The sequence below is a fragment of the Tamandua tetradactyla genome, chromosome 21 (assembly GCF_023851605.1).
Source record: "Tamandua tetradactyla isolate mTamTet1 chromosome 21, mTamTet1.pri, whole genome shotgun sequence".
NCBI classification, from domain to species: domain Eukaryota; kingdom Metazoa; phylum Chordata; class Mammalia; order Pilosa; family Myrmecophagidae; genus Tamandua; species Tamandua tetradactyla.
The window spans coordinates 51,654,840-51,667,547 of record NC_135347.1 but is presented as its reverse complement, the minus strand read 5'-3'; positions in this window follow the sequence as shown (position 1 = coordinate 51,667,547).

Genomic DNA, 12,708 nt, shown 5'->3' with positions numbered 1-12,708 from the left:
AAACTAATACTAAAGCAGACATAAAGTAGTAAATAACCAAGATTAGAACAGAAATAAATGAAATTAAGGGTAAAAAAATAGAATTGACAAAACCAAAAGTTGGTTCTTTGAAAAGATTGATAAACTTGACAAACACTTAGCTGGACTGACAAACAAAAAGAGAGAAGATGCAAAGAAATGAAATCAGAAATGAGAGGGGGACATTACTGCTGATCCCATAGAAATAAAGGGAATAAAGAGGATAATATGATCAACTGTGTGCCAACAAATTAGTCAACATAGATGAAATGAACAATTTCCTAGAAGCACATGAACAACTTACAATTACTGTAGAAGAAATGGAAGACCTCAACAGACAATTGCAAGTAAAGTGATTGATCTGTCATCAAAAACCACACAACAAAGAAAATCCCAGGGTCAGATGGCTTCACAGGGGAATTCTACCAATCATCCCAAGAAGAATTAATACCAATCCAGTTCATGCTCTTCCAAAAAACTGGACAAAAGGAAACATTATCTAACTTATTCTATAAAGCCAACATCACCCTAATACCAAAGTCAGATAAAGATACTACAAGAATAGAAAATTTCAGACAAATATCTCTAATGACTACAGATGCAAAAAATGCTTGCAAATTGAATCTAACAACACATTAAAAGAATTATACCCATGATAAAGCAGATTTTATCCTAGGTGTGCAAGGGTGGTTTAATATAAGAAAATCAATCAATGTAATACACCACATTAACAAATCAAAGGGGGAAAACTACATGATCATTTTCATTGATGCAGAAAAGACCTTTAGCAAAATTCAGCATCCTTTCTTGCTAAAAACACTTTGAAAGATAGGAATAGAGAGAAACTTCCTCAACAGGATAAAGAACATATATGAAAAACCCACAAGTAGAATCATATTCAATGGTGAAAGAGAAAAAGCTTTCCCTCTAAGTTCTGGAACAAGACAAGGATACCTGCAGTTACCCTTCTTATTCAACATTGTGCTACAAGTTCTAGCTAGAGTGGTTAGGCAAAATAAATAAATAAATAAATAAATAAATAAATAAATAAATAAATACATCCAAATTGGAAAAGAAGAAGTAAAACTTGCTTCTTCTATTTGCAGATGACATGATCCTAGATATAGAAATCCTGAAAAACTACTACAAAGCTATTAGAACTAATAAACTAGTACAGTAAAGTGACAGGATACAAGGTCAACATGTAAAAATCAGTAATATTTTTATACACTAATAATGATCAGAGTGAGGAGGAAATCCAGAAAAAGCATTCCATATAAATAGCAACTAAACTAATAAAATACCTAGGAATAAATTTAACTAAGAATGTAAGGGACTTGTATACAGAAAACTACAAAACATTGCTAAAAGAAATCAAAGAAGACCTAAATAAATTGAAGGACATTCCATGTTCATGGATTGGAAGACTAAATATTGCTATGATGCTGTTTCTACTCAAATTGATTTACAGAGTCAATGCAATCCCAATCAAAATTCCAACAGCCTATCTTGCAAAAATGGAAAATCCAGTTATCAAATTTTATTTGCAAGAGTAAGGGCTGCATAGTCATAAAGTGAAAGATGTACACTCCCTGACTTTAAATCATATTACAAAGCTACAGTGATCAAAACAGCATGGTACTGGCATAAAAAATAGATATATTGACCAATCGAATTGAATTAAGAATTCAGAAACAGACCCTCACATCTATGGCCAAATGATATTTGACAAGGTAGTCAAGTCCACTCAACTCAGAAAGAATAGTTTTTCAAAAAATGATGCTGGGAGAACTGGATATCCATAAGAAAGAGGACCCTATCTCATACTTTATACAAAAATTAGCACAAAATGGATCAAAGACCCAAATATAAGAACCAGGATCATAAAACTCCTAGAAGAAAATGAAGGGAAACATCTTCAAGATATTGTGGTAGACAATGGTTTCTTAGACTTCACACCCAAAGTACAAGCAATGAAAGAAAAAAGCAGATGAAAGGAACTTCATCAAGGTAAAGAACTTTGTGCTTCAAAGGACTTTGTCACGAAAGTGAAAAGGCAAACTACTCAATGGGAGAAAATATTTGGAAACACATATCTAATAAGAATTTAATACCCAGAATATATAAGGCAATCCTACAACTTAACAATAAAAGACAAACAACCTAATTTGAAAATGGATAGAAGACTGGAATAGATATTTTTCCAAGGAGGAGATACAAATGACTTAACAGCACATGAAAAAACGCTCAACATCACTAGCTATTAGGGAAATGTAAATTAAAACTACAAGACATCATTTCACACATATTTGCCACTATTAAAAAAATGCTACAAGTGTTGCAGAATATGTCAAGAAATAGAAAAACTCATTCGTTGTGGATGGGAATGCAAAATGGTGTAGCCACTGTGTAAGACAGTTTGGCAGTTCCTCAGGAAGCTAACTGCAGAATTGCCCTGTGATCTGGCTGTTCCACTACTAAGCATATGCTCAGAAGTACTGACAGTAGGGACAAAACAGACATTTGTAATAGGTTTTTTGACTACAAGGGGAGAGAGGAAGCCAAAACTCGATCAAAGGTACTTTATTGTGAGGCTATGCACAGGTGGACTGAAGTCTAAGATGTCGACAGCCCCAAGCAGAGTAAGGGGTACAGGTTATATAGGATGGTTTGCAGGAAATAGGGAAAGGGAGGTGGTGGATTTTCATTGTCAAGTTTGGATGTGGGAAATTGGAATGTTCTCATTGGTTGGTTTAGAAGCTGAGGGCTAAGTGGGGAGTTGGCAGCTTTTCGTTGGCAAGGTTTAAAATTTAAACTTCACCATAGTCATGCAGGGTTGCAACTGGCAGAGGGCGGATGTTGGGTAAGGGGAGCTTATCTCAAGATTAAAAGGGTGTGGGTGGGGGTGGGCTTAGTGGGTTTCCTGGAAATCATAGGTGGGGAAGCTTCTTGGAATATTTGCTAGGGGGGTGGTCACATCATGAGGAAAGGGGTTCTGCCTAACGTTCCAGCTTTTTCCTTTTAATTTTCTTGGGATGCTGGAGGGTGAAGGTCTATTTTCAGTATCTGCTTCCAGATGGTGGAGGGCACAAAGTTGTCCCTACATTTTGTTACAGGGCAGTGGCTGATATGATGTTTTTGCTGGAGGAGTAACATGTCACTAAGTTTGATTCATCATTGTTTGTTCTGCAAATAAAGCTGGTTGAGTTTTACCAGACAGGGCCCAAAACTGAGGAGAACTGTAATTATGAGAAGAGATGTTAGAAGTGGGATTAGAATTGTCTTCAGAGAAGAAAAGTATGACAGAATAGACTCTAGCCATGACAGGCTGTCATATGAGACATTTTCTTGGTACCCTCTTTATTATTTCTATGTGATCTTTTAGGACTTTTAGGGTTTCTTTGACCTGTTCTCAGGTGTTAATGTAAAAGCAACAGGTCTTGTTTAATATTGCACAGGTAAATCCTGCTACTGCAGGTAGGACATCTAGTGCTCTTCCGTTTTGTTAAGACTACAGAGGCGAAGCTATCAATTTGACCTTTGCTGGTTTTCTATAGCTTGTACTGTGGTGTTCCAGGATTGTAGCATCATGATGGATGTAATCTAGTATGGATGTTCCTGACAGTGGGGTTCCAGCAAACCAGAAGAGACTTCAAAAGATACGTGTCCTATCCCAGGCTCTTCCAGAATTGGGTTATGGCACGCCTGATATTGACATTCTGGGTCTGCTGACTATGGGTCTCCTCTTTTGTGTCTTGTGGATTTGCAGGGAAGGAGGGAGGTTTCAAGAAAGGACCCACGGTTTGGGATTTGTCCAGAGGAAGCCATGTCTTTGGTGTCCAGGATTTCCATGTCTGGGAGTAGTGAGACAGCTGTGCAGGTACCAGACCATTGCTTTGAGAGCGTAAGGTATGCTTTGTCTGCTTAGAAAATAGTATCCTGTTCCCATGAGGGAGAGTGAAGTTGTGGGTCCTTGGGGTCTGGAATATTTAAAGGAGTGTAGCATAAACAGGTCTTTAGGGTTTATAATTTGCTCACCTGAGAAGTATTCACCCATGCAAAAGGGGAAATAGGTTGGCTCTAATTTATTGTGTGAGTACTGTGGACTTTGACAGAGTAAATTGTGAAAAATGAGTTGGAGAAAGTTAATTTGGGGGCCTAGGATAGGGACTGTCTTTTTTGGTGTGTTCTCTGAAATACTGAAGAGCTGGCCTGACTGTTCTCCTATGCCAAGGAGTTTAACTCCATGTTGAGAACTGTTATATGACAGAACTTCTTCAGTGTACTTTTTTGAGGCATTTCAGGAGTTACCTACTAAGAATAGTAGAGCAGTATTGTTGTAATAATCTGTTGAGGGAATTGGAGGTCCATAGAGGACCCATTTTAGGGGTGTTGCATTGAAAAGTATTCTTCCTCCAATAAATTTCCCTCACCACCCTTCCTCCTTAGGAGATTGCATCCCAACACTTAACCTTATCCAACACCTCCTAAGACAATAGGCAGACAAACTTCTTCCCAAACCCACAGATGCACCCCCACTAATACCACCTCTCCAGCCTGGAGATTGGGTCCTACCAAAAGACCACCAAACTGGAAAACTATGAGAAGCCCGATGGCTCAAGAGGTGATGTAGCTAGGTGTCCTAAGACAGTAGCTTTGGGATCCTGAGATAAATATATGAAGAGAGGCAGGCTTTATCCATTAGGTTGGTGGTAGTCCCTATTGGTTCAGGAGTTTCTGGAAACTTTGTGTTTGAAGGTTTTCAATTCCTAGTAAGGGGAAGTTTATTCCTGGGAGTGCTCTATTACTGAAACTGATTCTAAATCCATGGAATAGGGGTGTTATGGAGAGAAGGGTTTCTGGACTTAAGGGGAAGGCTGAGAGAGATAGAGAGGTGTTGTGAGTGGGATTGGACAATTCAGCAGTTGTTGGTTTAGCTACTTTGGTGATGTGTTGAATAGTGGGGGTCAAAGGGTGAGGGGTTATGGAATTAGTGTAATGAAGAGGTTTATTCTTGTATTATATTGATTGATTTCATTCTTCTAGACATTCAGTAATCTGCTCCTAGGTGAAATCTATTAGGTCTCCTCCAGGTACGCTTCCCAGAGAAAGAGGCTTGAGCTATGAGATTAAGGACCACAGAGTAGAAGGAATCAGGAGTTATTGGGGGGAAACATAAGAAGTGATTCCACCCTTTTAGGAGGACACAGAGTTGCATAAGAGTGTAATAGATAATGAAGATTATCAAAATGAGAAGAAAAGCTAGAGCGTATGGCCAGGCGTCTCAGTCACTTGCCATAGGAGAAAGGTGGTGTGAGGTGTGAAGGCTTTATGTATTTGGGGGTGGGGCGATCATATCTTTGGCACATGTGGTTCTCTTTCTTCTAGGATATATAACAGCTTTAGTTTCAGTGGTGCGACTGGGTACTCTGGTAGCAGGGGCCTTTGAAGGCTTTGCTGCCAGATGGTGCTTTCTTAAGTTTGGGAGTGTGGAACCAGGGAGCCATAACCTGTAGTTTGGATGCAGTGGGGGTGAGTAAGAAGAACTTGATAGGGGGTTGACCATCGGGTTTCTAATAGTTATCCAGTTTGGTGGTCTTTTAGTAAGACCCAATCTCCAGACTCGAGAGTTGGGGGTGCATCTATGGGTTTGGGAAGAACTTTGTCTGCATGTTGTCTAAAGAGATGTTCAGTAAGGTTAAGGGTTGGGATGTAATCTCCTAAGAGGGGAGGGTGGTGAGGGAAATTTCTTAGAGAAAGGGTCTCCCATACATAGGTTCAAAGGAGCTAAGGAATGTGAGAGCTCATGGTGCTGCTTACATGTGCAAGAGCTAGTGGGAGTAGAGTGATCCAAGTTTCTTTTGTCTCCACGCTTAGTTTAGCTAAGTGTGTTTTAAAGATGGACTTTGCTTTCTCTACTTTTCCTAATGATGGGATGATAGGAAATATATAGATGCCATTGGACGATGCATGACTTTTTGCATTGCCTGAGAAATGAACACTGGACTGTTATCTGACTGTAGGGTGGAAGGTAGGCCAAAGCATGGAATGGTATGATCAGTGAGGACTTCGGTTACTTCTACTGCTTTCTCAGACATTGTCGGGAAGGCTTCTATCCAGCCTGAAAAGGTGTCTATTAGAGTGATTAGATATTTGTGATGGTGACAGGGGACATGTAGGTGATATCTGTTTGCCAATCTTAACTGGATACCTGTCCCCTAGCTTGGTGTGTGGGGAAGGAAGGCAGAAGTTTGATTCTTCCTTGAGGGGAGGTTTGGCTACAGATATGGCACTGTTGAGTAATGTTTTGAAGGGTAGATGTTAAACTAGGTGCCGGTTTGAAAGGATGTGTATGTACCCTAGAAAAGCCATGTTTTAATCCTAATCCCATTTTGTAAAGGTAGCCATTTCTTCTAATCCCTATTCGATACTATATGCTTGAAACTTTAATTAGATCATCTCCCTGGTGATGTGACTCAATCAAGAGTGGTTGTTAAACTGGATTAGGTGGAGATGTGACTCCACTTATTCTAGGTGGGTCTTGATTACTTTACTGGAATCCTATAAAAGAGAGATTCAGAGAGAGCAGAGAAGGATGACAGAATGCCATAAAACCACAAAGCAGAGAGTCTACCAGCCAGCAAATTTTGGAGATGAAGAAGGAAAACGCCTCCCAGGGAGCTTCACGAAATAGGAGCCAAGAGAGAAAGCTAGCAGATGATGCTGTGTTTGCCACGTGTCTTTCCAGATGAGAGAGAAATGCTGACTGTGTTTGCCATGTGCCTTCTCACTTGAGAGAAAAATTCTGAACTTCATGGCCCTTCTTGAACCAAGGTATCTTTCCCTGGATGCCTGAGATTGGATATTTCTAAAGATTTGTTTTAATTGGGACATTTTCTCTGTCTTAGAACTATAAACTTGCAACTTATTAAATTCCCCTTTTTAAAAGCCATTTCATTTCTGGTATATTTCATTCTGGCAGCTAACAAACTGGAACACTAGGGTATATAATCATAGATGTGAGGAACTGTAAGAGTGGTTTGAATGCTACATGTATGGCATTGTGAAACTGGTGCAGAATTTGTTTGTGTTGTGAATTAAGAAGAAGAAAGAATTCATCTTCCTTCCAATGTTAGCCATTCTACTCCCATTTTGCACCAGCCTCTTCTAGAGATTGTGTTTCTTTAAGTGTGCATTGAGAGATGATAATTCTGGTATTTCTGGAGTTGATGCTCTTGTATTTCCACAATTGCAGCTTTTTTGCTATTTTGCTGTCCTTTTCATTTCCTTGGGCAATTTCAGAGGAGGACCCCTGATGTCCTTTCCAGTGGATGACTGCTATTTGGGTTACTTCTTTGGCTTTTGGTAAGAGTTTAGAGATTAGGTCAGCATTGGAAATGGGTGGCCCTTAACTGGTGAGGAATCCTCTTTTTGCCCAAATGGTTGCATGTGAGTGCAGAATATGATAAGCATAGCGAGAGTCAGTGTATATAGTGATCCATTTGTTTTGAGCCAGTGCTAGGGCTCGAATCAGCACAATTAATTGGCCGGCTGGGAGGACGTTCCCGGGGGAAGGGGCTTTGCTTCTATTGTTTGTGAGATGATGGCCTAACCTGCTTTCCTCTTTCCTGTGTTTGTGAAGGAACTATCATCAGTGAACCAGGGACAGTGAAGTTTAGGGAGGGGTGTTTCTGAGATATGTGGGAAAGGGAGAGAGGAGGTTGGAGAGGATTTCAGGGCATGAGTGGGGATTATGTGTAGGTGTAGAAAGTGGAAGGAGAGTGGCAGGGTTGATGGTAGAGCAGCGGGAGACAGCCATGTGAAGAGATTGTAGTGGTGAGGAATGTTTGCTGAAGTCGGGAGGGGTGTAAGAATTTTTCTGCCTAGTTAGAAATAAGATTGACGATGGCATGGGAAGAGTATACTGTGATGGGTTGGGAGCAAGTTAGTTTTTGAGCTTCAGGAGAGATGGCAGTTGCTGTGGCTAGCATTCTACGGTACGTAGGCCACCCTCTAGCCGTGGGGTCTAATTGTTTAGATAGGTATTCTATAACTTTCAAATCTGGGCCAGAATTTTGCCTTGGGAGATCTAGGGAGAGTCCCTGCTTATCAGTGTAAAGGATGAAGGATTTGTTAAGGTTAGGCAAAGTGAGGGCTGGGGTGCTGAGAAGGGCCTGCTTTAGAATTTTAAAGGAACTGTTCATTGGTTTGTTAGGTGGTAGAGGTTCTTGTAAGGGCTTGGCCAGGAGTCTCAATTTTGGGACCCAGCTCCTAAAGTAACTGGCTAGCCCAAAGGAAGAAAGGAGGTCCTGTTTGGTTGTGGGGGTTGGCATAGAGTTTATTGGGGCTCATCTGTCAGGTGTCATTGCCTTTTCAAAGGGAGTTAGGGAAAATCCTAAGTCGGTGACTAAAGTTAGGGAGATCTGGACATTTTGTGCTGTTAAACAATACCTGAGGTGTCCTAAATGGTTGAGAAGCTTAATAGTGAGCTGCTAGAGGTCTAGGAAGGAAGGAGTGCATAGAAGGAGGTCATCCTTATATTGCAGAAGGGTAGAAGGAGAAAGGTAGGTAGAAAATTTACTGAGCACACATGCAGAGAAGCAGCGTGCAGGCACCCTCGCAAGATGATAGAGGCAAGAGGCCCTCAAAGTTAGGGCAATCTGCTTTTATAGATTTGTATTCCTTTTATTAATTTTATTAACCATTTTACTACCCTCCCCTTTCTCCTCCCCTTTTGATGCTTGACTTTAGATGACTCACTCAGATGGGGTCAACCCCAGGTGCTAATTATTGCTGCTCTTCTCAAAGATCTCTTTCTCCTTGGAGCCTGACTGCTTTTTGGAATTTGCCCTTTGCTCAGCCTGCCACCGCCCTGATTCTAACCCCGCCTCAGTTGTACTCTATTGTGAGTGCAGTCAATTGCACTGTACTGTACAGGTGAATGTGGTTAAAAGGAGGAAACTTTAGGTTGCATATATGACTAGAATAAAAATTAAGAGAGAATCATATTGTAGATGATAGATTACAGTTAATAGTACAAATGTAAGAATATTCTTTCATGGGTTAAAACAACTGTATGATACTGTGCCAGTTTGAATGGATTTATGTACCCTAGAAAAGCCATGTTTTTAAATTTTTATTTATTTATTTATTTATTTATTTATTTATTTATTTATTTATTTATTTGGTGCATGGTCAGGGAATTGAACCTGGGTCTCCTGCATGGGAGGTGAGCATTCTACCACTGAACCACCCGTGGACCCCTGAAAAGCCATGTTTTAATCCTAATCAATCTTGTGGGACCAATGGTTTCTTCTAATCCCTACTCACTACTATAGGTGGGAAAGTTGATTAGGGTATCTCCATGGAGATGTGACTCAATCAGTTGTGGGTATTGAACTTGATTAGGTGGAGATATGTCTTGGGTCTTGATTCTACATAGGTCTTGATTAGTTTACTAGAAGCCTATAAGAGAGGAGACATTTTGGAGAGAGTCCTTTTGAGAACGAGGAGGGAGCCGCAGAACCACGACAGAAGGACGAGAGAACCACAGGTCCACCAGCCAGCGACCTTTGGAGATGAAGAAAGAAAACGCCTCCTAGGGAGCTTCATGAAGTAAGAGGCCTGGAGAGGAAGCCAGCAGATGCTGCTGTGCTCACCCTGTGCCCTTCCAGCTGAGAGAGAAATGCTGAACATCACTGGCCTTCTTGAGCCAAGGTATCTTTCCCTGGAAACCTTAGATTGGACATTTCTATAGACTTGTTTTAATTTGGACAATTTCACAGCCTTAGAACTGTTAACTTGTAACTTATTGTGTTCCCCTTTTTAAAGCTTGTTCCGTTTCTGGTATATTGCATTCCAGAAGCTAGCAAACTAGAACAGATACTAATACAAGGTGGTAATAATAGAGTGGTATATGGGGGAAATATACCTAATTTAAATAATGTATGATAGATAGAACTATCTTAATAACCCTTCATCAATTGTAACAAAGGTAACTCTACACCAGTGCAGGGTGTTGGTGGTGGGGATGGTGTATGGGAATCTTGTATTTTACACATGATTGTTTTGTAAACTTACAACTTCGCTAATTAAAGAAAAAAGCCAATCAGTCTTTATCTTTCTTTGGTGGTAGGGAGGAGGGGCTTTTAGCATTCTTTTGAAACTGGAATTGATAAAAACGAATTCAGTTCTAGGGGAGGTGGAAAAATAACTCCAAAAACCACCCCCAAGGGTTTCTGCTGCACATGCAATCAAAGAAAAGTGGAGATTTTGCAATTTATTTTTCTAGAGCAATGACGGTGAAGTTGAACATATAGTCAGATTGCTTTTTCACCTGCTCTATTTGGGTTTAGCACCCAAAAGAGAACAAATAAATGTTGTTTATTCAGAGCTTACTGTATAGCAAGGGAGTCAGCCACCATCACTGTCATTTGTCAGAGATTCAGAAACAGTGTGGGAAAGCTTTATAGAGGCAAAAAGGAAAAACTTCAGGGATGCCCTGATCAGAGGTGTTGGCACGAAGAGGCTGGAGGCAGGCGAACTAGAAACAAGGCATCTTATGTGATTGGTTAGGGGAGCATATTTGGCTTTCTCTGGTTGACCCTGTGTTGAATGGGGGGCAAAAATTAGGAAAGCTATCTGTTATCAATTAAGTCCTGGTTATTTTGGATCAATTGTTACATGGATTGTGGTTTGACTTCCTGGGATGCTTGCCATAGATAACAGCCAGCTGCTTGGACTGATTGTTTCAGGTGTGGAATGGCCAGGATGTCCTGGTTGTTTTCCATTTGTATGAACAGTCTCTCTCTGCAGTGGTTCTGCTCTGCTACTTCCGTGTCATTCTCCTGTAGGCTAGTGTGGGCAATTTCATAGTGACTACGGAGGATGAAGAGAGGGAGTGGAAGGGCACAGTACCGTTTCAAGACTCTTCTTGTCTCACATTTGCTAAAATTCCAGTAGCTAAAGCAAGACACAGGACCTAGCCCAGAATCAGACGGAAGGATCTAAAAGGTTGCCTGGCTACAGGATATGAGATGGGGAGGGGAGATGTGGTGGATACGAATTGGGACTACTAAAGTAATGTGTCCGCCACATTAGACTTTATAAGTTTCTATTTCAGAATGTGTGTGAATTTGGAGAAAGAAGGGAGGATGGACATATTTCAAAAACAATGCTTTTTCTTCTCAATTCCCTGCCACACATCTGCACACTCCAACAGGCAGGCCTGTGAAGCTTACACAGGCTTTGGATGTGTTTTTGAATGATTATTAATAAATAACAACAACAAACACCTCTGTAGAATCCCTCCAGTTAGGGAGAGGTGATGCAGCCTGCTGTTTATGTGAAAGGAAGTTGTGCTTCCCTTACCCACACACCATTTGTGAAGTGTTTACAGCCAAATAAATATGATTTGAGCAGAACATCTGTTGCCACAGCCTTCTGCAGCTGTGTTATTGTAGCAGCACAGCTCTCTTCTCCCACTTCTGCATTACCCTCAATAGAAGCCCTCAGTGCTTGGTGACAGCATTTGTGAAGAACATGCTACTCCAGTGGTGGAGAGATTGACACAGCGGAGACAGGGCCAAAGGGAGAGCGAGGGACTTGCAATGGGTGACCTGGTTTGGCTCTCTGGTCTCTCACTTCTCTGGAACTCCTTTATTTCAGGGTCTTGGACATCTTGATTTTAAGTAGGTGGTGCCAACTTCCAGCTAGGTTAAGATTTGGGAGTGTCTCAAGGAATCCAAGAGTGGTTCAGCTGCTGAGCCTCAGGAAGTAAACTTGTGAAAAGCTGGTAAGAAAGAGCAGGGCCCTTTGCTTTTCCTCACAGCCCCTCTCAGGGTCTGCTTCATCGTGGCAGGCAGATGATGACTGGGGATGTGCATTCTTGGGTTTACACGTCATAGGTCCAGCCACATATAGAAAGTGACTGTCAGGTCCAAATTCTGTTTCCTGGGAAGGAACATGCCATTGATTTAGCTTGGGTCAGGTATCTGCTCCTGTATGCAGCGACACAGGAGGCACAGAGCTGCTGTGGACTCAAACCGATGGATGAGGGGTTCAGTTTCCAGAGAAAGTCACTTCTTGTTAACAGGGCAGTTAGCCCCAAATAGCAGCTAAATCTGTGACCTGGGGCTATTTCACCTCTCAGAACTTGTTTCTTTACCAGCAAAATGGAGATGTTAAAGCTCACCTCTCTGGACTGTTGTGGAAATTGAATCATTTCAGTACATTAATAAAAGAGAAACACTTTTCATGAACTGTATTTCTCCATCTATACATACACACACACAGGCAGATTTGTGATACGTGTGTCATTGGGAATTTTGTTCTCAAACCTTTGTGTGTGTGTGTGTGTGTGTGTGTGTGTGTGTGTGTGCATGGGCACAGGTCTTCCACATGGCAGGTGAGAATTCTACCACTGAATTACCCACGCACTCCCACTTTTCATGGAGCGTAAAACACTATAAAGTTTTAATGTAATATCCCACGTAGTCATTCCCTTTGTTCATATCCTGTGGAACTACTAAAAGTGTAAGAAAGGGCAGGTCTAACATCATAGAAGGCCCAAGAGGGGCCTGTTGCTTTTCCTAAATCCCTGACATGTCATTTCTGCTGTTCATTCCAGACATTGCAAAAAAAGCAAAACAAGAAACTACTGAAAGCTACAGAAAGTATTTTAAAGTTGTC